The following is a 22838-nucleotide window of genomic DNA, read 5'->3' as shown; positions in this document are numbered from 1 at the left end:
CCCCTTGACTGACACTGGTGGTACCCCCAACTGAATGTAGTTCCACATTACCTTGCTAATGACTGCTTACCTTTGGCTTCAACACATGACCATTTGCATTTACGCATGTAAACTGCTGGTGCATGCTGCAGATATGACATTGACGTATTCTGCGCTGTACAGCAGTGTATCCACCCAGGTGACAGTTCTGTGCTTCCCACCATCCACAAGCTGCTTGTTTTTCCCTCTGTGCTAAAAGGCAGTGTAAGGCACAAAGGATAACTGACCACAGAAGACCCTGTGTACTAATAAATTAACATGATCCACACACAGACTGGCAGCTCGTAAGTCAGTGCTGAAGTCAGTGGGTGGATGCTAAGGTAGCAAAATGAAGGAGACAGCGGCTAGCAGAGACTTCAAGTAAATGCAAAATGAGTGAATGCTCATATGCATGAGGTATGTTTATGTCCTACACGCAGAGTGACCTGGCAGAAGTAAAGAAATTACAGGTGCCCCTGAGCTCCGAAGTGAAATGTTGAAGGGTTGAAGTCATCTGAGAATAAGTATTTCACAAGCACACACATTATTTTGCTGTTCAGCTCCTTGGGCCTGCTCTGGCTGATCTGGTTGTAATCTTAAAGCCACATTCCCACCTAGCCCTGATCATCTTTCAACAATTCACTTAGAATCTACCTAACTCTGCATAAAAACATTTCAGGATCCTACTTCTTTCTACTTTTCAGGAATAGAGTTCCAAAAGCTCATGACACTGAGGAACTATTTTGGCTCAACCATATATTAAATCCAACAGCCCTGATTTTTAAATGGTGACCCCTAGTTCTAGAGTCTCCCAGAAGAGGAAACCTCCTTTCCCCATTTAATTTGTTAAGACTCTTCAGTCAAGTCACCTCTTTATGTTCCACCTCTAGTGATTTAAGTCTAACAAGTCCAACATTTTCTTATCAGATAATCCACCCATTCCAGGCACTGGTCCAGAAAAAATTCTCTGAACTGCCGCAAACACATTTACATCCTTCCTCACATAAGAAGACCCATACTGTGCACAATACTCCAGATGCAGTCTCACCAGAGTCCTACATAACTAAAACATAGCTTCCCTGCTTTTCTATTCAATTTCCTTCACAATTAATGACATTCCAATAGCTTCCCTATTTGTTGTACCTGCATACTAACCTTCTGTAATCTATGCACAAGAACAATTAGATCTCTCTGCATCTCTGAGCTCTTCAATCTTTCATTCTTTATAGAATATGCTTCTTTTTTATTCTTCCCACCACAATGGACAGATTCACATTTTCCAACATTACACTCCATTTGCCACATCTTTCCCCACTTACTCAACCTATCTATATCTTTTTCTAAACATCTTGTGGCCTCTTCACAACTTATTTTCCTTACTAACCTTCTAACATCAACAAATCTGGCAACCATATCTTCCATCCCTGTATCTAAGAAGTTTAAATAAACTGTAAACTGTTGAGGTTCTAGTACCAAGCCCTGTGGCTCATCAGTTGTTACATCTTGCCAACTCAAAAAATACCCCATTTATAGCTACTCTGTATTTCCTGTTAGCCAGCCAATCTTTTATCCACGCCAATATACCACCCCCTACACCATGAGTCTTTATTTTCCACAATAACCTTTGATGTGGCACCTTCCCAAATGTCTCTGGAAATCAAAGCACAGTACATCCATTGTCTCCACTTAACCCACAACATGTGACCTCTCCTCAAAAAACTCCTATTGTTTGGTCAAACATGATTTCACTTTCGCAGAACTGTGTTGACTCAATCTGATTGCCTTGAACTTTATCCAAGTGCCCTGCTGCAGCTTATTTAATAATAGCTTCTAACATTTTGCTTCTGACAGATGTTAAGTTAACTGAACTATGGTTTCTGCCTTTTGTCCCCTCGGACTTTAAACAAAGGAGTTACATTTGCTATCTTCCATTCCAATGGGACTGTCCCAAATCCAGGAGGTTTTGGAAAATTAAAATCAATACATCAATTATCTCAGTAGCCACTCCTTCCAAGAACATAGGAAGAAGGCCATCACAGTCTGAGAACCAATCAGTCTGCAGCTCCAACAGTTTTCTCAGTACCATTTCTGCGGATACTTGAGTCTTTCCCTCCCTTCCATTTCCTGTTTTATTGCTACTTCTGGAATATTAGTTCTATCTTCTATAGTGAAGGCAGATGAAAAATATCTATTAGACCATAACACATAGGAGCAGAATTAGGCCAATCAGGCAATAGGGTCTTCCCCATCATTCGATCATGGCTGATAGTTTCTCAGTCTCATTCTCCTGTCTTCTCCCTATAACCCTTTGATCTCTTTATCAATCAAGAAGTCATCCATCTCTGTCTTAGAGATGCTCAATGACTTGGCCTCCATAGCTCTCTGCAGCAATGAGTACACCCTGGCTGAAGAAATTCCTCCTCATCTCAGTTCTATAGGGTCCTCCCTTCACCCTGAGGCTGTGTCCTTGGATCCAGGCCTCTCCTAATAGTGGAACATCTTCAAGTGCACTCTTGTCATGTCTTTCAGGATTCTGTAAGTTTCAATCAGATTTCCCCTCATTTTTTCTTAACTCCATCGAGTACAGAGCAAGAGTACTCAACCACTCCTCATATGACAAGCCCTTCATCCCTGGGATCATTCTAGTAAAACTCCAATGTCAGCACATGCTTCCTTAGATACAGGGCCTGAAACTGCTCATAATATTCCAGATGTGGTCTGACCAGAGCCTCATACAGCCTCAGCAGTACAATCTGCTCTGGTATTCTAACTCTCTTGACATGAATGCTAACATTGCATTTCCCTTCCTGATTGCCAACTGAACCTGTATGTTAACCTTAAGAAAATCCTGAACTAGGACACCCAAATCCATTTGTGCTTCAGATTTCTGAAGGCTTTCTCCATTTACAAAATAGTCTAGGTATTATTCTTTCAACCAAAGTGCATGACTTCACACTTTCCCACATTGTATACCATCTGTCACTTTTTTTGCCAACTCTCCTAGCCTATCCAAATCTTTCTGCTACCTCCCTGCTTCCTCAACACTACCTGTCCCTCTACCTATCTTTCTGTGATCTGCAAACTTAGAAACAATGCCCTCAGTTCCTTCATCCAGATCATTAATGTATAGTGAATTGTTGTGGTCCCAACACAGATCCCTGTGGACCTCCACTAGTCACCAGCTGCCATCCTGAAAAAGACCCCTATATGCCCACTCTCAGCCTTTTGCTTGTCAGCCAGTCCTTTATCCATGCTAGTACCTTGCCCCTTACGTTATGGGTCTTATTTATTTAGCAGCCTCCCATGCAGCATCTTGTCAATGGCCTTTTTCAGTTCATCTGTAATTTCCTTATTTTCTAATATTAATTCTCCAGGTTCACCTTCGATAGTAGCAATGCGCACTTAGTTAACTTTTACTTCAAAACATTTACAGAAACTCGTACTATCTGTTCTTATGTTTCTGGCTTTTTTTTCTCATGCTTTATTTATTCCCTCTTTATTAATTGTTTGGTCATTCTTTGCTGATTTTTTTAAAAAAACATTTTATCCAATCTTCCGACCTGCCACCTGTTTTGCACAATTCTATGTTTTTTTTTCTTTCAGGCTGATACTATTTTTAACATTTCTAATTAACCACAGATGATGGATCCATCCCTTGGAATTTTTTCTTACCTGTTGGAATGCACCAACTTTGTATATTCTGAAATATCATCTTAAAGGTCTACCACCACATCGCTATTGACGTATTCTGTCACCAAATTTACTATTTCACTTTAGCCAGCTCTGTTTCCATCATAATTGCCCTTATTTAAATCTTAAAGTATAGTCTAATATCCACTCCTCCATCCCTCAAACTAATTGTAAAATTCAGTCATATTATGGATGCTGCTACTTGGGCATGCCTTCACTCTGGGTGAAGGATAATTCATTAATCCTATTTGTGACAATATTATGACTTTAAGAGGTGTATTTTGTCCCTTTTTTCACGAAGAGAGGTTGAGACAGAGAGCGGTCTGCTCCAAAGCCAATAAAATAAACAGCTTTTGAGGCCTTGTTTTTATTTGGAAATTGGAAGAAAAGAAGCAGCCTGAATGGGTGGGGTCAAGCTCCCACATAACCATGACTTTTTTATTTTAGTTTTAGCCTTCAGTTGCTGGGGTCTTGAAGCTGGAAGTGGAAGCTCTTATCCCTCTCTCTGTTACAGTTAAAATCCTGGGTTTTCTTCCTGTGGCTAGAATTGCATGTGAGTCAATCTATTTTACAGAATTTGCCTTTGCCAAGGGTGTGTTTATGGATGTTACGATATTGGAACTGTTAATTAGTAGTAGTATATATATGTATATTACTTTGTTAAGCATTTTGATTGAGTTAAAGTTAAGCCAATTCCTTTCTTTTATATTTAGTTTATCTTATTTTAATTATAGCGTATGAATAAAGTGTGTTTTGTTTCAAGTCTTGTAGTTTGAACAATCAATTGCAACCAAAACACAATGCCTTACATTATCTTTAAAATAAGAAAAGTTAGGATCTAGACTATCTTCTTAATATATTTTGAAGGGGTTTGGTCTGGTCCATAACAAATCACATTACGCAATACCAGGTCAAATATAGCCTACTGTCTGGTCACTTCCAGAATGTGCTGTTATAAGAAACTATAGTGAAAACTTCTCATAAAATATTCAGCTAGGTTACCTTTGCTTTTCTGACTTTTCCCGTTGATATGTGGATTAAAATCTCCATGGTTATTTTCGTGCTTCTTTGACAAGCTCTCATTATTTCTTCCTTGATGCCCCACCCTACTGTGTTGTCATTGTTAGGAAGCTAGAAAACCAGTCCTAAAATTGGCTTCTTGCCATTATCATTACTCATTTCTACCTAAACTGTTTCCCCTACTTGATTTCCTAACCTTAGGTCATACCTCTCGATTGTGCTAATACCATCATTAACTAACAGAGCCAGCCTTCCATTTTATCCTTGTTTCTTGTAATTTCTAAACGTTCTTTACACCTATTCCCACTTCTTGTTTCAGATCCAATCAATGTCATCCTGCAGCCATCTGCACTGGCTAACATACATATTTGTTTCTATTTGCACTCTCAGTTCATACATTTTGTTTTGCATACTATGTGCAATCAGATATGGAGCCGTTAGTGTTATTCTTTTACTCTCTTTGTAAATTCTAGATTTTTCTTCTGTTGGTTGCACACTAGATATGTATTCTCTATCCCTTCCTCTCATGTTTTATTTATCTTTTCACATATTAATACCTTTCTGTCTGGCATTAACTTCACTCTTTGATTTACCACATCTTCCTAAATTTGATTCCTTATTCCTATTATTTAAAATCCTTTCCAATTCCTAATTAAGCAGTTGGCAAGAAGACCAGTCACAGCACGGTTAAAATGGAAACCATCCCATTGGTATAGATTCAACTTTCTCCTGCACTGGTGCCAGTGCCCCATGAATTGAAACCCAAGTCTCCTACACCTGATGATGTGGTGAGGCTGATGTTTGCCAATACTGACCGGCAAGCTTTACCTAGTCTACATAAATTCACCACGTTGGTTTGGAATTGAGTATAAAACATCAATTAAAGTAAACCCAACATGCACCAACTTAGCTGTGGCCTGTAAAAATAAGTGGATATGGTGGCATTCAACATCCTACTCGATTAATTATTGTGTCCATTTGTTACATTTCAATGCCAATGTACATACTGATAACAGTGATAAGGTATAATTGGGGATTGCATGTTTGTGTTCAGCAGATATGTTGATGAACTACACATGACTTGCCCCTGAGACAATTACACTGCTTTAAGTGCAACGTAGTAACACTTCCATCTGTCTGACAGCGGCAATGTTGATCCTTGTGAATTGTTCAAACTCATCTTAATATAAGTGTTTTAACTTGGGTCCATAAACAACCTTTGTGGCTGGATGAGAAATATTGTTGGGGTTTGGTTGGGGAAGGGAACATTTAGATAAAGGTAATAAATACTTGCCAATCTCCTTAAGTAACCTATGTTATGAAGTCAGTGGAAATCCTGTAAAAAGTTGGACAATTGGTCATTCTGTTTGGGAGAACCCCTGTAGGAAATTACAAAATAGGCTTAATATCGCCATTAAAATAGAAAGCAATGTTTTATTACTGCAAGAATATATTTTCACTTCTTTAAAGTTTTAGTAAAGATTAATAGCTTAGGCTGTGGGAGAGGTTGTTCACTTGCTCGCCGAGCTGGCCTGTTTTAGTTCAGACGTTTCATCACCATGCTAGGTAACATCATCAGTGAGGCCTCCAATGAAGCGATGTTGTTCTACTCCACCTGGAGTTTATACTGTCTGATCCGTTATGGTGAGTTATGTCATTTCTGGTTCTGTTCTGTATGGGTTTGTATATGGGGTCCAAGTCTGTATGTTTGTTGATTGCATTATGGGATGAGAACCATGCCTCTAGGAATTTCCGTATGTGTCTATGTTTGGCTAGGGCTACAATGGTTATGCTGTCAGGGTTAAACTGATGGCCTTCATTGTCCGAGTGTACTGATATTAGGGAACATTTGTTGTGTTGTTTTGCTGCTAGCCAATGTTCGTGTATTCTGATGGCTAGTTTCCTTCCTGTCTGTCCGATGTAATGCTTGTGGCACTTGTTGCATGGTATTTTGTAAACTATGTTGGTTGTACACGTCATGGGTATGGGCTCTTTAATCCTTGTGAATGTTAGTCGTAGCGCGGCTGTGGGCTTGTGTACTAACATGTTTTGCACTGGCCGTAGGAGTCTCGTTGTCAGTTCTGATATGTTATTGATGTAGGGCAGTGTGGCCAGTGGGTTAGGGTGTACTGTGTCCTTTTGGTGTTGTCTGTTTAGTAGGCATTTGTGGATGACGTTGAGGGGCTATCCATTCATAGCAAAGATTTTGTATAGGCGTTCTTCCTCTTTCCTGCGTAGTTCTGGCGTGTTGCAGTGAGTAGTGGCCTGTTTAAATAGTGTCTTAACCACGGCTTTGTTTGTGGATGTTGAGGTGGTTGCTGTGGAAGTTAAGGATTCGGTCAGTGTGGAATGTTTTTCTATATACCAAGGTTTGGAACTCTCTGTTGGTCATATATTCAACCCTGACATCCAGAAACGGAAGCTGGTTGTTGTTTTATTCTTCACTTGTGAATTTAATTCCAGCGAATATGTTGTTGATGAGGTGGCGGGTCTCTTCTAGTTTGGTGCATTTAATAATGACAAATGTGTCGTCCGCGTACCAGATCCACAGTTTAGGTTGAATGAGGGGGAGGGTAGTGTGTTCTGGTCTTTGCATGACTATTTCTGTGATGAGTCAGTCTTGAGGTGGATGACCCCATGGGTGTGCCATTGATCTGTTTGTGTACTCGACCATTAAAGACAAAGTGTGTGGTGAGGCACAAGTGTAGTAGTTTGACTATGTTGTCATTGCCCATGGAGCTGCTGATCTGCATTCCTGCTTCCTCTAGTAATGTGGCCAGTGTTTCTTTGGCCAGTAGGATGTCAACTGACGTGAATGCTGTGAAGTCAAAGGATACCATAATTTTGTCGTCACTGATTTTTATGTTCTTGAGGATATTGAGGAATTCTTCGGTTGAGTGGATGAAATGGAGTGTACCATCAGCTAGGTGTTTCAGTCTCTGTTGTAGGTCATTAGCCAGTTTGTGTGAAGGTGTGCCTGGTAGGAAGACAATGGGTCTGAGGGGAATGTCTGGCTTGTGTACTTTAGGGAGTCCGTAGAAGTAGGTGCTGTTTGTGCCTTCTGGTTTCATTCTCATGTAGTCCATCTTGGTTATCTGTCATGCATCCTTTAGTCTCTTCAGTGTTTGGATGATCCTATTTCCTGGCTGCAGTGTTGGGTCAATCACGAGTTTCTCTCGTGCTTTTCTCTCTCATGTGTCCCATTCATTCCTCCGGCTTAGTGTGGGGATTATAGTTTGTCGGATGGCTTGTTGCATTTTGTCCGTGAGTCTGTTGTCTTGTAGTGTAGTTTCCAGGGCGGCCGTGAAGTCCGTTCTGTTCGCATCTTTGTGGTTATAGGTCAGTCCATGTAATAGGACAGCTTTCTCAGTTTCTGTGAGTCGTCTGCTGGATAGGTTTCTTATCCATGTGTCCAGTTTGTTGTTATCCTTGTCTTTGTGGTGGATCAACTTGGTAATTTTCTCCTGTAGCTTGTGTCTCTTCTTTATTTTGGTCCTGTATTGTTTGATGGTGATAGCCTGTTCTAGGGTGTAGTCCATTGCTGGTCCGTAGTGTTTAGGTACTGTGATTTTTGGTGCAAAGTTTCCCAATTGTACTTGTAGAGTTGGTTATGGGCATCATTACATTGGCTATAGACATTACATCAGACAGACAGGAGGGAAACTAGCCATCAGAATACATGAACATTGGATAGCAGCACAACAACACAAAGAAGTTTCCCTGATATCAGGACATCGAAGGCCATCAGTTTAACTGGGACAAGGTAACCATAGTAGCCCAAGCCAAACATAGAGACGTACGGGAATTCCTAGAGGCATAGTTCTCATCCCATAATGCAATCAACAAACGTACAGACTTGGACACCATATACAAACCCATACAGAACGAAACCGGAAATGACACAACTCACCATAATGGACCGGACAGTATAAATATCAAGCGGAGTAGAACAACATCGCTTCATCGGAGGCCTCACAGAAGATGTTACCTAGCATAGTGATGAAACGTATGAACGAAAGCAAGCCAGCTCGGTGGACAAGTCAACAATCTTATATTTTCACTTCATTTGCTGAAAAACAATAAACATGTTTGCTCAAACAGAAAGTAATAAACAATATTTGAATTCTAAAATTATAAAAATATTATCTGTGACTCAATATTTCCAGTCAACTCAAATTTTCAAACATATGAACACAAAGTCCAAAGTGGCATATGCATTTATAAGGAATCTCACACCAAATATGCAGGAGTAATATTCAGACATTAGGTTCTTTCTAGTAGAGTCATTAAAGAGCCCATGTGATTCAGATACAGACCAAAAGCAACATTCTTTGTAATTGAAAAATTAATATAAAATTTAAATTGCATAAGCAATATTGCAATCAATAAAATTATAATTTGCTGATTATTGTCAATGGCATTTAATAATTATTAATAGAAATTATATTGAAAAAGTTGTTCAGTATGCCATCTTTCTAAGTAGATAGTCACTTAGTGCTGGAATTAAGATGAAAGAATTAAAGAAAACGTGTCTTTGGGCTATCTAGACCACTGCATACTTATGTAAAAATCTATTATAAAGGAGCATAGCTTACTTTATAAATAAATAAATAGTTTCAGTTTCTAACTAGTGACACATGATGTTTACATTATATAAGTACAGGTTTTATGTATAAATTGATGCTTTGGCCAGCAGTAGGTTACATTCCAATTGTGTGCATATGTGCCTCAGCAGGTAACTGCATAGTAATTACGGTACAAATGAGTTCTGATCACCATCACTAATGTAAAATATTTATCATGCCTTGCTGCTCTCTTTCATGTATATCACCTCAATACCACTTTTGTCATGAGCCTATATTCTTGTAAAATTGCAGTTGTTGCACAATGACATAATGGAGATGTCCAGCTGCATTAGACCTACTGAAAAATGCATTGATAGAAATTTTGGAAGAGACAGTGTGTCTGTCTTTATTATAAACCATAATACTAAGACTTTAATTTATAAATGACTTTATAAAATGAAATAAAATAAAAAAGTTTTCATTCTTTGGGAATGCATTGCTGGTCACTATCTATTATCATTTTGTTACAACAAAAATAGAATCTTCCTTTTAAAAACTGATCAACTATCAGTCAATACCTAAGCTGAATGGATCTTTTCTAGTCATTAACATCCTGATACAGCATTAAATTGAAGCTGTCATAAAGATTTCTATTTTGAATGCCCTCAGTGATATATCTGTTTGTTTACTGTAAACCTGTTGGGTAAACTTTATCGGGATATTATTGAGTAGCACAGAGCTACCCTTTCTGTGAGCTTTCATATTTGTCTCCTTTCAATAATTTCACAAATGCTGCTAGCAAGAATATTCTTATCTTTAATTTAATATTGCTTTCCTGGTGTTTGTTTCTTCACCAGTATGTTCAGCCATGTTCCATTAAGATAAATCAAGTCTGCTTGGATGAAACAATTTCTGTCAAGAAAAGCACATTTGAACCAAAAAGAAATTACTTCCTTTGGACACAGTTTGTGAGCAGAACTCATTTCTGTTGTCTGCATGATCATTCCCAAGGCCATGGCATACTTCTATAGGATAAAGAGAGTGTATCCTATGAACATACAGTCTGCTCAAGAACATTGAGGGACATTGATTCAAAGGGTGTAACATTCTGTCACTATAGTGATCTTCCTATACGTAAGCAAATGTTTAACATTTTAAGAAAGCTGAAATAATTCTTCACTAGAAATGCAACATCTTTACCATATTGTTGTTTGAAATAATCTCAAATATAATTGCAGATGATGAAACATCTTTTTAACTAAGGCGGGTAGAGCTAGTATAAGATTACTGGATTGTCCATGGCTGATTGTTAAAAATTGTCAAAAAAAATCCCTTTGAAAAGTAATATCACAGCTTTACTTTCCTATATTTATGTCAGGCAAGGGATGATTTAGTTCATTGCTTTAGTATTTGACCCTGGATTTAACCCAAAAGTAAAACACAAAGTAGCCATCTCAATTCGGCTACTGTAAATACCAACATATGTTCTTAGTGTTGTTTCTAACATTGTTTGACATCTGAATTCACTTGAATTATTGGTAAATTGATTTTGCTTTTGTTAGAAGGAAAAGATTTTGTTAAGGAAAACATAGGTTCTTTGCATTCATCCACAAGACAACTGGGATAATTTGGACTGGCTTAATATTCCTGAAATGTTTTCAGAGGATACTGTCTGCAAATATTTCCTTAGCAAAGCTCCTGTTGATATTTGTATCTTATTACTTTCCTTATATAAGATTGACTGATAGATTCGAACAAAAAAAATCAGATTTCAGTATATTTTATTGAACAAAATTGAATATTGCAGACACTAGTTCAATCGTTTTCATCACAGTGGAAACAATAAAGATCCAACAGACTTCAATTCAGACACGTATCAAACAGCGGCATGCATTGTGAATCGAGGAAACAGGTAATTAAAGGAAAATTGTAAGATATTACCTTCATGACTGTATTAGTTGATAAATTTACTTTCTTTTCACTTCATATATTTTTAGCTAAGAGATCTTTAACAGAAGAAAATTACTGTAGGTGCAGTGGATTCCTGTACCCAAAAGCAATACTGTAGCAATCTGTTTGTTCTATTTTGTCAGTATGACAATAAAAAGCCTGTGATGTTGCCATAAAATATAGGAATGAATGGATCTATTATACATGTGAGGTAATCCTGTCCATGTGGCTTTTAGTGAAGGGCACAAAGAAATGTGATATTTGTTTTATTTTATATTGATTAAAGTAAGAAATTATTAAAGATGCTTTTGCATTTTTTTCCTGAGTAATAAATTTACTTTTACTTCAGTAGCACTGCTTATAGATTTTTATTAATCATAAGTCTTATTGTTGAGAAAATATGCATAGGAGATGCCCCAACATTTGAAGGATGGGTGCCAATACATAACTTACTTCGGCTTTGCATTCTCTTGTGTAGTTGTAGACTTTCTACTAATAATCACCTCCACTACATAGGCTGAAGTAACCCTTGATTTGCCAACTGACATTACCAAGAGAGTTAATAATGATTTTTGACATACCGCGTAAATTACAGGGCTCTCTCTCCCCCTTTCTCCAGAAAATGGAAGACATTATAACAAGCCAAAAAAAGAAATAATCAAATTTCTGGAAAGATTTTACAGCTTTGGAGGCTTCCAGTGAACGATGGGTGCTTTTATGGAGATGGACGATGAAAAGCAAAATAATATCTCCCAAGTCTGATTGTTCAAATATATTCTACAATGCAGAAAGCTCCAAGCAGGCTGGAGCAGGCATGGGGCAGGAAGGTTAAGTACAGAAGAAGGCACAATACTTCAGATTGGCAGCAGGCTGCAGCAAGAATAATCTAATCAAAACTAAATTCAATTATCTATTCCCAGGACAGGCTCCTGAGGCTGCTGCACTGAATACCAGGATAGCTCCTCCTAGACATCTTTTCCAGTCAAAGTTGCTTGATGAATGCAGATGAAATTTGAAATATGAAAATCCAAAATAATTTATGGAAGTTGTCAGAAATTTGGACTGCTGGTGGTATAATTTCCTCAGAGACAAGGCAGTCAGGCTCATTGCTTCCAGTTTTAAAGCAGGCCCTGGTCTTCCAATAGATGGATCAAACCTTCTAAAATGCTGTTTCAGACAAATTACAGCTCATTACAAACAGCCTTACACCATGCCATTATGTCACAGGAAATCTTTTTTCATTTGCACAAATTTGCCTGGAATATTTTTTTATTTATTTGAGTATCCATTATCGGATCTGAAATTGAATTACTCACAATTATTTTCTGAGAGGCGGATGTTTGTGTACATTCAATAAGTGGGCACAATGTGAGTGTAACATATTGCACTGTTCTTTTTAAATATTTAAACTGAGATTAAACACATACCCTATATAAACATTTTAAAGAATTGTGGTATGTGTAATATCAATCAACTGAGATAAAATTAAAAATTATTTTATTAGAAGACATATTTAGTGCTGTGAAAGGTTAAAGTACAAATAAATAATAGCCTTATATTACATTATATGAACGATAAATGAAGTAATACTAAATGTCTTTTGTGCACTATGTTTATATATATTGCACTAACATTTTGCAACAAGACAACAATAACTGAATGTGTATGTATATCTATATATTTATATATACACACAAGAGAATATCATTGAATCGTTGTTTGCATTCTGGAGTTAACATAATGCTGGACATAATGAACACTGAATATAGCTTATATTTGATGCTAATGAGAAGAATGCTGCTCCCAACTACATGGCCTCTCTAAGTGGGGGTTCAAATATACAAATAGGATGGTTTTGTACCTTCTCAGCAACCCACTAATGCAGGAAACTGTGTAATAGCACTTAAATAAATAGAGGCGCTGGGTAAGAGATTATTGCTTGTATTATGCTATTGTAGACATAGTTGCCCCATGGTCTGACATATCTGCATGAATGTGGGACAAGACAAATGCAATGTATGGCTGTGGGATAGTATTGAAGCATGACCCCATATCTGGAGGGTTGAAAGTTATGGATCTATTGATTGCTCCTGGAGTTTTGAAGTGTGTCTGCCAAGGTCTGCCTGCTGGTAGCTGGCTGGTCTGTCTGTCTGCTTGTTGGGCAACAAAGTATTTGAATGGAACCACAGGCAGCTTTTCTTCAAACATCCATGAAGTTGCGCTTTCTTTTATGATAACTGACCACAGAAAAAAAAAAAGTGGCCCCATCAGGAAAGAAGAAAAGAGTCATAGAAAGAATCTGGTTTGAAAAGCTTAAATAACCTTCTTCAACATTTAGGTTAGAAATTGTGTTTTTTATTGATGTGATGTTATGAGCACATTGTAAAATGAATGCATTCTAAACCTATATCATACAGTACACTCAAATATTGTGTTTTCTTTTTACTTTATTGTAGAAAAGATTCCAAAAATATAAATAGGAGTCTCACAAAGAAATAGTGATGAGACTAAAGCAGTTTGTTTTAACAAGAGTGTTTGTGCCTGCTTTCTCAAGTGAAGTCACAGCACAAATGAAAAGGAACATAATCTAAATCAAAGCATCCATTTCATTCCTTGCCTACAATGGAAAAGGACAAAACTACTTTAAATTCAACATTTAAAAAATCACCTTATTTGTTTTAAAAGCTTCCTGCACAAGGGCCTTTCATTAGTGTGAACCTAGATATCACAAGAACATAATTAAGTAAAAGAATGTTTAAGACCAAAATGCATATTTGAAATACATAAAGATGTGTTTTTAGTGTCATATCTATTTATCCTTGGCGGACTGCAGTTTCTATGAGGTTGAAACTGACTGTACTTGTTGAAACAGAGCCTTTAAATTTTAAAGTGGAATCGGTAGTTGTTTAGCAAATGAAAATATTAATGTAGTGTGAAACAAGCTGAAGGGGTAGAGGGTTTTGGGAAGCAAGTTAGTCCGAATGATTCATGTGGAGGAAAACACTAGCATAATGGACATGACTGATGTGACTTGTTTCAGAACTGTAAATTGTACAGTTGAAAAGTAATTCAGATTGGAGAATTGTAATACATTTTATTGTAATTCTATAATGTTAAATAATTCTACTGCATGATATTTGGAATTAGCCTTCTGCAGATCATATTGTTACAGATACGCAAAGATGAAAAGTGTGCTTTTTAAGAGTGGAAAATATATAGGGCCATTGGTTTTCCTTTTTTTCAGTTTTGTTTCAGCGACCAGCTTCTCAGGAACTTGCAACTATTTAAGACTTAAGATATTCTTAGAGCATCTGCTTAACAGGGAGTTGAATTTTGTAATACTTTCTAGCAGCTGATTAAACAATAGTATGTTTATATATGGAGACCCATAACGCATTATGGACTGGGTATAACATATGCACTTGCTGGGTGTGATTATGCTGGGGGCTTGCTGTATCAAAAATAGGGTAGATGCCCAGCATGTCACCTTCTGACACTTGAGCTTATTCCTATGACATGGAGGGTGGATTAATGTTGGAATTGGCAGCTCACTTAACAAATGTAGATAAAAGCTCAAGCGACCACGATAACATACTGACCATGCCCAAATATGCTGCTGTGGGTGTTTGGACAGGGAGTGGGCAGCCCATTTTTAAACACCTACATGTGAAAGGAAGGAGCAGTGCTTCATTGAAGGAGAGCCCTGCATGCAATAGGGGTACCCCAGAGATGCCACCCCACCGTTTCTTCCACAGCATCTTTGCTGCCTCTCTCACCTTCCTGGGCTTCAGGATATCTCCTCACTGTGAAAGCCTGAGACTTACCTTTCTGTGACAGCCCAGTTCCTCTTTGGACTTCTTCCTATATGACTGGCAGCACCCACAACTGAACTCTGGCACTGCTGGATGTGAAGGAGCTTCTGGCTATCAAACTCTTGAGTAAAGGGAAGTCCCATAGATTACCGATTTAGCTTATCCCCAGACCATTAAAATTCCAGCACAGGATTCCAATGAGTGAGTCAGCTTCCAGCCAATATCTCTTCCAGGTGGGCAAGCTCTCTATACCTTCTCCAAAAAAGCAAATAAAATTCTTCTCTATGTAAATGGACTATGTTGCCCATCCAATCTATTTTATTGTTCATATGAAAACAAAATACTAGAAATCTGAAGAAAAACACAGGACTCAGTATATCTTGCAAAATCTGTGGAGAAAGAAGTGTATTTTTTAGAATCAATTACCGTTAATCAGAACAGTGTAAGGCATTTGACTTGAGACATACACCCAGTTTCTCTCTCCACACATGCTGCAAATCCTGCTCAGTATTTCCAGTATGTTCAGTTTTTATTTCTTATGCTCTGTATTTAAACTATTCAGTTTCATTTTGGTTAAAAATCATGCCGTATGACAATTATTAAATATTCGCTGCATGTTAACATAATTTAATTCAATATCTGATAAAATTTTAACAAAGAAAATAAATTAATGACTATCCTATTTCTTAAACAGTAAGTAAAATCCGAACTACTAATCACATATTTGGTGTAATCTTTGTTGCAAGGTTTGGTACCAGTAAAAAAAACAGATGGTCTGTTTATTGTAGTGGTGCAGACTGGATTCAAACTATAGTAAATATTGTGACCATGTTACTGCGTTGAGAATGTATTAAAGCGAGTACAAAAAATACCAAGTTTGAATTATGATTGTTCTGTGAACCTGCAAGAATCTCGGTTATTTATATGTTTCACTTTTCTGTTTCAGCTCTAATTAGCTTCTAAGTATTTAAAACATAAAACTGGTGATATATTAGGCAACTGCTCCACATTGAAGAATTTAAAAATCTAGAAAACATGATCCCAGCAATATAATTCTGGTTAAATAAGTATCAAAGAATTTGGTGATGCACTTTCATGATTGAGGTAGTGCTGAGGTTTGCAATCTTTTTGCATAAATGGGCTACTCCGAGCTTCACAGACACAAACATTTAAATGCATAATCCCGTTTTTTTAGTTATTTCACAAGTTGGAGATACCAACAGATCTTGATGTTCTGATTAAGACATAGCCAACAGTGAGTCAATATGTTGAATGCAAGTGAATACTTGGAAAATTCTGACAGAATAAATTTTCAATTTTTCCTTTTAATACTATTAGCTGAAAAATTATTTGACATATTTATTGTTTGCAGCTTTCAGAAATAAAAGTAGTGATGCTATATTAGTGATTAACAGATCGGCGTGCTTTGTTTGCAAGTTCACTATAGACTCAGCTGTTGCTGTATTTTTTGGATAGATTTGACCCTATTATTGTCCCTTTTAACCACTGAGTGGTATTTGTTGTTATAAAGTAACTAATTTTGACAGAAATAAGTATCAAAGTCAATATGCATTCTTTTCAAGAAAGCTACAATCGGATTTTGTTTAGTTTTGTGAATAATGTGTATCAAGGTTGCTGTTGTACTCTATTAAACTAATATATAGCTACTAATTGAATATTATAGCTAGTAGCTACTGATGAAGCTTTTTATGCCTCCACGTACTCGGGTTAACAACATCAGTATGTAATATGCTGGAAATGTCTTGTTGAAATGTAATTCAGTCTCCACATAACACTTTATCAGGATTGTTTTATATTCCAAACATTCAGTCGAAAATAGCACTGCAGGACATTTCCTAACTGGATGGCCACAAATATTTTTTAAGACCTTTGAAGAATAATCACTGCACTTTCAAAACAAAGGCAACTAGAATTTATATTTAAAATATTCAGACAGGGATGAAATACAAATTCAGCAGCACTTTTCTACTGCCTTTCTGACCCTGACATTAGGAACAAACGTGAGTCCCAAGCCCACACTTGCTGACATTGAGACTGCAGAACAACCTTCCTTGAGGTAGCTCCCTCATTGACTTCCTTTGTGCAGGTTGAGCAGAATCTCAATGCTGCCAGTCCAATTAAAGGATCAGTAACTCCAGAGCTTTGGTAGATCTATGGGGGAAAAGTGGCACTAGAGAGGCAGGTCCATTGTATAAAGTAAAATGAATGATTCTGATGCATGAAGCCATTAAGCTTCTTGGAATTGACAGGGTACACCTCCTGATGGGAGGTTGAGCTTGTTTGTGTCTTATACACCTAGCAATGTTCCAATGCCAGCAAAATTTCTGGCATGGCCATAAAGTTGACCTTAATTGGTTATTAACTTTGTAATTGGCTTACTACCATTCTGGAGCAAGTAGCCAATCTGCTTCCCAAGTCAGGCCTGGGAAACATTCCCAATAGTAGGAATATCCCATAAATCTGTCCCTGAGAGCAATACCCTTATTTTCCCAGCCTGTCCCTCTCCCCGCCTCCAAGCTTGCCACTACCAGGCTGTAAAAATTCATCCTTTATGGTAGTCTAAATACCAAGTGATTATATTGGTTTGGACTTCACAGTTAGTGTCAAACAATAGGCACTCACTGCCAACCTCAAAGAAAGCTGCCCACAAAGAACTAGTGATCTTGGTGGCATGGAGAGTAAGTAGCCTATCAGAGTTACCGACAAATTACAGTGCGGTTTTCTCACAGAAGACAAACAGGAAGGAAAATGTGGTAATTATCTTTCACTTCAAGTTACATTTTACAGAAAAGGAAATAAATAATTGGGACTTGTATCTGGAATTATGTAGAAATTGATATATCAAAACCCAACTTAAAAAGAATCAAAATGATGTATTTTAAAATGATAATTTAGAATTTTGACATTCCATAATTCTGCAATTAGTTTTTCACAGCAAAGGGAGTCCTTCAACAATACTTATGAACTTACTCTGCTATTAGAAATGCAATCATAGCTCATTTAAAAATGTAACATTTTTCAAGAGTTTTTTACAGCAAGACTAACAGCATAAAAGGACAGTTAAAGCTAGTTTACTGATTTACATTTGACTGCAGTCTTTGGAGATTTCAACACTGCACTCTACAGAAAAGCATAGCATCACTCAGAGCAATCTCTGATTTCTACAATGAACTGCACATGTGGGGCTCCAGATGTTGCAGCCAGTTTCAGAGAAAAATGCTGCCAGCCCACCGTAGTTACTTTCACCGAAACCTGGGCCTAAGGTTTAAAGTTGAACACAAAGAATGTAAGGTGTTTCATTTTTGAATAAAACTTCACTAACCTTCTGGATTTTTTTTTTGTTTCTGACTGACAGTGAAGTGGGAAAAACACAGAATTTTTCTACAGGAAATTAAAAATGTTAAATTTTCCAACTCTACATAGGCAATAAAAGGAATAGATTCAAAAACAAAGTTGCTGGAAAAGCTCAGCAGGTCTGGCAGCATCTGTGAAAGAAAAACAGAGTTAACGTTTTGGGCCCGGTGACCCTTCCTCAGAACTGATGGTGGCTGGGAAAATATAGATAAATATAGATAGAAGGAATTGATTGATGGACAATGTGTTTTTTTCCATTTCATGTTTCTTGATGTTCTTAGCAAGCTCATGTTTTGAGAACTTTGTATATATTTGAAACATTCAATTTCAGGAAGTAAGATCTTAAGGGAATGTCTTTCTGACTCTGCACATGTTCAGCCCGTAGACATATGCCCACTAGGTTATGGAAAATCACCGGATGGTGCCCACTGGTTTACTCAAAGCCTTCATACTGTGGGCATTGCAATATGTTGTAGGTTTTAACACTGAATTCAGAATCACTGAGCTAAAGTTCATGCAGTTCATACAGTTGGAAGGTTGGGATAATTATTATTGATCCTTCAAATAGCCTTGGTGATATTTGGTTTTGACCTCAATGGGTGTATACAGAATAGTTTACTTCTTCCAAAAAAGTAAAAATTGTTTTGCTTGTCTTTCAAATCTCTTTTTTTAGTACAAGTTGAACACGTATATGGACAAACAATAGGAGTTTAGTGGTATTGTCACTGGATTAGTCATCGAGGTCCAGTGCTCTGAATCTCACCATGGCACGTGGTAAACTTTAAATTCCATTAATAAGTTTACAGTTCAAAGTTAGTCAAATGGAGTCAATGAAACCCTCACTGAGTGTTGTAAAACCACATCTGGTTCACAAAAATCTTCACCTGATCTGGAGCCTAAATCCACAGCAAAGTGCTTGATTAAATGCCCTCTGAATTGACCTAATAAGCCCCTCAGTTATATCTAACTGCCACACAATCTGATAAAAGTGACTAAACTGTACAGACCACCCAACATAAATCAAAGCACAGGAAATGGCAATGGCACAGATATGTCTGTTGACCCTACAAAGCCCTTCTTACTAATATCTGGGAGCGTTGTGCCAAAATTGGGAGAGCTGTCTCACAGGCTAGTCAAGCAACAACCTGAATCAAACCTCATAGACAATGTCCCAGACAATACCATTACAATCCCCAGATGTGCAACATCCCACAGAAGTGGTGGCATAGTGGTACACAACTGGAGGAGACTTGCCTAGGAATTCTCAATGCTGGCCCAGAAATTCCTAGTGAAAAATACGCACCTACTTTAGATTTCTTTTTATTCATTCACAAGATGTGGGTGTCACTGGCTAGGCTGGCATTTATTGACTATCCCTAATTGCCCATGGGACAGTTAGGAGTCATCCACATTGATGGCTTCTATGCTGGAACTTCCTGGAAAGGTGCATCCTGATCTGAACCAGTCCAAGAATCCTTGAATACAGCAGTGTAGAAGATCATTGTAGACAACTCTTTACAGCACTGAGTGCCATAATCTGTAGTGTAACTGTCTGTGTGATAGCTATCGTGAAAGCGTAAGAATGTGAGGAAAGTGAGGAGCAGGGTACCAGGTGAATAGGTTGCCAGGTGGGCAGGGTACCAGGTAACTGGATAAGTGCTTAGGTCAGGCTGTCAAATAAGGGTGGGTATCAGGTTGGGTCAGGAGGGTCAGGGCCAGTAGGAGGTGAGTGTCAAGTTAGGTTGGGGTCAGATCCAGCAGGGGTCAGTCAGGTTGAAGGGTGGCATTGGCTGGGTCAGGATATAGGGTTGGGTCAGTGTCAGACAGGTGAGTGTTGTATCTGGCAATGGTGTGTTAGGTTGAGGGGCTGTGTGAGGAAGGGGGTTTGGAATGTGTTGGTGGGATTTTGGGTCAGCTGGTTATCACATCGCGGGGATGCTGGGTTAGGCACAGGGGTGGGTGTGAAAATGTCACATTCAGCAGAGCTAGATCAGCTGGGTGGCAATCAGGTTGAGCAGTGATGAATGTCGAGACCAGGGGTTGTCAGGAGTTGTGGAGTTTAGGGTTGTGGACATTAGTGGTGAGTCAGGGTTCAGTTTAACAGTTACCCAGCAGTTGGAGTAGGTTTTTCAATTTCTGGTTAACTGTTGAACTTAAGTGAGTCAAATCCTTTGGAAATCATTGACAAGGGGTGTTCTTGAAGGGTTCCAGTTGCAGGGGAATTATACTTTGGTGTTTTTATTTGCCCAGCAAATTCCCTCAGTGTCAGCTGGGTCAGAGGTTCTGCATACTCCTGCTGTGCAACTCAGGTTTATGCTTTTCTAACGATTATTTGGCCAGTGGACTATCTGGGTCATTAAGTCTGAATTTCATGAAGCCTCACATCATCAGATCAAACATGGGCAAGGAAACGTCTTGCTGATTGCTACGTACCACACCCATCAGCTGATGAAGCTATGCTCCTTCACATTGAACAACACTCGGAGGTTGCATTGATGGCAACAAGTGCACAAACTTTACTCTGCATAAGGAACTTCAATACCCACCACCAAGACTGGCTTGGTAGCGCCACCATAGACCGAACTGGCCCTAACGGATATAGCAACAAGAGGGAAATTCTCAGTGATTTTGTCCTCACTAATACACCAATAGCAGATTCACCTGTCTATAGTAATATCAATGGGAGTGATCACTGCGCAGCCCTTGGGATAGATTTGCAAATATGTGGGTGTCCATGAAGTGCTGCAGGCCATCAACAACTGCAGAATTGTATTCAAACACAATCTATAATCTCATTGTTGACATATTCTTCACTATACCATTAGCCAGGGATCTACCCAGATTTAATGTAGAGTGCAGGAGGGCAGACCTAACAATGAGATGTTAAACTGGTGAGGTGACAATGTTTGACAAGTTGCACATCAAACAGAGGCAACGTTCAGAGCTGTCTCTAGGGTAACGAGCAGCAAGAGGAAAATCACACTGTATGAATCCACCCTGCTCAGCAAATAACACTCCCTAATGCAAAGGAGCTGCAGTCAGGCAGGCCCAAGTGATGAGGTGAGTCATTGATGACAAGCAAACGGGTTTTTCCGTAAGGGGGAGGTCCTTGCCATCCAGGGCACCCTCAGAGGGTCAGAGGGTGCCCAATTAGGAGGTTTCCCTCACATGCATGCCAAGTCCCATTCCTCCAACTACTGGCCCTTCTCCACACCTCCAATTCTCTAATGTTGCCTCACCCCTCACATCCTACCTCTACCCTTCCCCTTCCTTTAGGCTACTCTAAATTCCATTTCACTGTTTTGTCCTGAGGCCCAAAGATCCCGTCAACAGAATATAAACCGGCATTAGCATATTAAAATAGCATACCTTTCCAATAGTTAACCGAGGCCAATGCAAGACTTACATAGAAATATCAGTTTTTCTATTGATTGAGAACTTTGTCATCACAAATAATCTAAATCAGGGAAGGAGATGCTCTCATAGAATGAATGAATCCAATTTCTAACAAACAAGAACGTATTATTTTCTACTGTGAAGATTATCCTATGGTCAAAGTTTTCTGAGTTTCTCAGGCTTCGTAAGTACAAGATATTAGTACCACATAAAGATTTTGTGTTTTTTCTTTGTCATGTACTTGACCTATTGTTTTCCATTTTCATTAATAAAATCTTAGAGCTACAAATTTGTTTCAGGTGGTGGCACAAAATGGCTGGTATTTATTAGTTTAAGCCCAGATTTGTCAAGTTTCTGTGTACGCTGAAGTTGTGCATTGCGATATTATTTGCATCCAAATATAACATTGCCATAAAATGGTGCATATTTGTTTAAAATCTCTTAAATTATACACATTATTATACCACAGAGCATAGTCACAAAGTTTTAATGTCAATTCCAGGTAAACAAATGTTCCTGCTATGTAAAATATTATTTTGACAAAAGGTTTTTGAACTGTACCTCCTAGGCCGGTGCAATTCCCAATAAGTGTTTTTCCAACAATGGATCTTCAACTAAACAGGGAAGCATTTTCTATAACTTATTTTGGTCCACTTAATTATTTATTACAATTCAGACAGAGCTTGTAGTCAGAAGTTTGTACTACTCCAAAAAGTTATGTTCCCTGTCTAGTTATTGAAAATTCTGAGCAGTGACTTTGATTGCAATCAAAAGAGACTATTTTTTTAAATTATGGTGAACATCGGCATTTTTAGTCCAAGAGATGCAGTTCCATTGTGCATTCAAAATCTCATGGAAGTGTTGGCATCAGTTTTATTTATTTTCACTCTCGTTATCTTTTGCTTACTTCCCATTTCAGTCTACCACTTCAGTAGATGTATGTTTGAAAAGAAAATATTCAAACAGAGAGAGTGCAATAAAGATTTGCCAAACTGAATCCTAGGGTGAAAGA

The sequence above is a fragment of the Rhincodon typus genome, chromosome 1 (genome assembly GCF_021869965.1).
Source record: "Rhincodon typus isolate 14 chromosome 1, sRhiTyp1.1, whole genome shotgun sequence".
In the NCBI taxonomy this organism is placed as follows: domain Eukaryota; kingdom Metazoa; phylum Chordata; class Chondrichthyes; order Orectolobiformes; family Rhincodontidae; genus Rhincodon; species Rhincodon typus.
This window is presented reverse-complemented; position numbering follows the sequence as displayed.